The sequence below is a fragment of the Solea solea genome, unplaced genomic scaffold (assembly GCF_958295425.1).
Source record: "Solea solea unplaced genomic scaffold, fSolSol10.1 scaffold_70, whole genome shotgun sequence".
NCBI classification, from domain to species: domain Eukaryota; kingdom Metazoa; phylum Chordata; class Actinopteri; order Pleuronectiformes; family Soleidae; genus Solea; species Solea solea.
In genome coordinates this window covers 10,001-12,500 of record NW_026704211.1, presented here as the reverse complement: position 1 = coordinate 12,500, position 2,500 = coordinate 10,001, and the positions used below count along the sequence as shown (strand labels likewise).

The following is a 2,500-nucleotide window of genomic DNA, read 5'->3' as shown; positions in this document are numbered from 1 at the left end:
TTTTATAGACTAGGCAAGGCCCCCTGCTCGTGGAGGAGCTCAAAGGTCAGCCTTTCGAACGTTCAAGAGTTTAAGTTGTTTTTGGTGGGCTTTGCTGTATGGCCGCGCCCTTTGAGTGTGTCAAATGTCAAGCAGCTGTCCGTCAAGGCTCAGAGGTGCACTTAGATCACCTTGGGGCGGAGGTGATCAGCAGCAGCCTTTGTTATGCGCACTTAAAAAACATGGCACCACAACAAGTAACTTGTGTGCCAAGATCTTGAGTTGGCCCCAGACACTTGTGGGCCAACTGTGTGGCTGTAAAAGCTTACAGCACCTGGTATTCCCAGGCGGTCTCCCATCCAAGTACTAACCAGGCCCGACCCTGCTTAGCTTTCGAGATCAGACGAGATCGGGCGTGCTCAGGGTGGTATGGCCGTAAGCCGACGGGCTGGGGACACAGACTCCTTTTATAGACTAGGCAAGGCCCCCTGCTCGTGGAGGAGCTCAAAAGTCACCCTTTCGAACGTTCAAGAGTTTAAGTTGTTTTTGGTGGGCTTTGCTGTATGGCCGCGCCCTTTGAGTGTGTCAAATGTCAAGCAGCTGTCCGTCAAGGCTCAGAAGTGCACTTAGATCACCTTGGGGCGGAGGTGATCAGCAGCAGCCTTTGTTATGCGCACTTAAAAAACATGGCACCACAACAAGTAACTTGTGTGCCAAGATCTTGAGTTGGCCCCAGACACTTGTGGGCCATCGCTTCTCGGCCTTTTGGCTAAGATCAAGTGTAGTATCTGTTCTTATCAGTTTAATATCTGATATGTCCTCTATATGGGGATTAAATATTAAATGCATTTTTGAGCATTGGGAGGTGAAAACTGGGGCTTGCTCTCTTCACTCCTTGCATTGACCTGGCATTGCAGTGCCACCAGGAACGGTGCACCATTCTCTTTTTTCTGTGAAAACCAAAGCAAGGCTGGAACTAGAAGGACGTTAACGTGTGCCTGTGCCTGTGCCCGTGCCCGTGCGTCAACGTAATTGCAAGACCATGTTTCTTGTAAGGAAGCAGCAGTGTAAAAGCTTACAGCACCTGGTATTCCCAGGCGGTCTCCCATCCAAGTACTAACCAGGCCCGACCCTGCTTAGCTTCCGAGATCAGACGAGATCGGGCGTGCTCAGGGTGGTATGGCCGTAAGCCGACGGGCTGGGGACACAGACTCCTTTTATAGACTAGGCAAGGCCCCCTGCTCGTGGAGGAGCTCAAAAGTCACCCTTTCGAACGTTCAAGAGTTTAAGTTGTTTTTGGTGGGCTTTGCTGTATGGCCGCGCCCTTTGAGTGTGTCAAATGTCAAGCAGCTGTCTGTCAAGGCTCAGAAGTGCACTTAGATCACCTTGGGGCGGAGGTGATCAGCAGCAGCCTTTGTTATGCGCACTTAAAAAACATGGCACCACAACAAGTAACTTGTGTGCCAAGATCTTGAGTTGGCCCCAGACACTTGTGGGCCATCGCTTCTCGGCCTTTTGGCTAAGATCAAGTGTAGTATCTGTTCTTATCAGTTTAATATCTGATATGTCCTCTATATGGGGATTAAATATTAAATGCAATTTTGAGCATTGGGAGGTGAAAACTGGGGCTTGCTCTCTTCACTCCTTGCATTGACCTGGCATTGCAGTGCCACCAGGAACGGTGCACCATTCTCTTTTTTCTGTGAAAACCAAAGCAAGGCTGGAACTAGAAGGACGTTAACGTGTGCCTGTGCCCGTGCCCGTGCGTCAACGTAATTGCAAGACCATGTTTCTTGTAAGGAAGCAGCAGTGTAAAAGCTTACAGCACCTGGTATTCCCAGGCGGTCTCCCATCCAAGTACTAACCAGGCCCGACCCTGCTTAGCTTCCGAGATCAGACGAGATCGGGCGTGCTCAGGGTGGTATGGCCGTAAGCCGACGGGCTGGGGACACAGACTCCTTTTATAGACTAGGGAAGGCCCCCTGCTCGTGGAGGAGCTCAAAAGTCACCCTTTCGAACGTTCAAGAGTTTAAGTTGTTTTTGGTGGGCTTTGCTGTATGGCCGCGCCCTTTGAGTGTGTCAAATGTCAAGCAGCTGTCCGTCAAGGCTCAGAAGTGCACTTAGATCACCTTGGGGCGGAGGTGATCAGCAGCAGCCTTTGTTATGCGCACTTAAAAAACATGGCACCACAACAAGTAACTTGTGTGCGAAGATCTTGAGTTGGCCCCAGACAATTGTGGGCCATCGCTTCTCGGCCTTTTGGCTAAGATCAAGTGTAGTATCTGTTCTTATCTGTTTAATATCTGATATGTCCTCTATATGGGGATTAAATATTAAATGCATTTTTGAGCATTGGGAGGTGAAAACTGGGGCTTGCTCTCTTCACTCCTTGCATTGACCTGGCATTGCAGTGCCACCAGGAACGGTGCACAATTCTCTTTTTTCTGTGAAAACCAAAGCAAGGCTGGAACTAGAAGGACGTTAACGTGTGCCTGTGCCCGTGCCCGTGCGTCAACGTAAT

The 2,500-nt window shown here is 50.0% G+C and overlaps 6 non-coding genes across 6 annotated transcripts; 3 read left to right on the top strand and 3 right to left on the bottom strand.

Annotated features, from left to right (window-relative positions):
• Positions 1-301: 301 nt before the first annotated feature.
• LOC131454916 (5S ribosomal RNA) lies at positions 302-420 on the bottom strand. The gene has a single exon (XR_009239552.1). It is a non-coding gene; the product is annotated as a 5S ribosomal RNA (ribosomal RNA).
• Positions 421-728: 308 nt separating this feature from the next.
• On the top strand, positions 729-921 carry LOC131454986 (U2 spliceosomal RNA). Its single transcript, XR_009239613.1, has one exon. It is a non-coding gene; the product is annotated as a U2 spliceosomal RNA (small nuclear RNA).
• Positions 922-1,051: 130 nt separating this feature from the next.
• LOC131454963 (5S ribosomal RNA) lies at positions 1,052-1,170 on the bottom strand. The gene has a single exon (XR_009239595.1). It is a non-coding gene; the product is annotated as a 5S ribosomal RNA (ribosomal RNA).
• A 308-nt stretch (positions 1,171-1,478) lies between these two features.
• Positions 1,479-1,671, top strand: LOC131455062 (U2 spliceosomal RNA). The gene has a single exon (XR_009239684.1). It is a non-coding gene; the product is annotated as a U2 spliceosomal RNA (small nuclear RNA).
• Positions 1,672-1,795: 124 nt separating this feature from the next.
• Positions 1,796-1,914, bottom strand: LOC131454950 (5S ribosomal RNA). Its single transcript, XR_009239583.1, has one exon. It is a non-coding gene; the product is annotated as a 5S ribosomal RNA (ribosomal RNA).
• Positions 1,915-2,222: 308 nt separating this feature from the next.
• LOC131455084 (U2 spliceosomal RNA) lies at positions 2,223-2,415 on the top strand. Its single transcript, XR_009239705.1, has one exon. It is a non-coding gene; the product is annotated as a U2 spliceosomal RNA (small nuclear RNA).
• Positions 2,416-2,500: the final 85 nt, after the last annotated feature.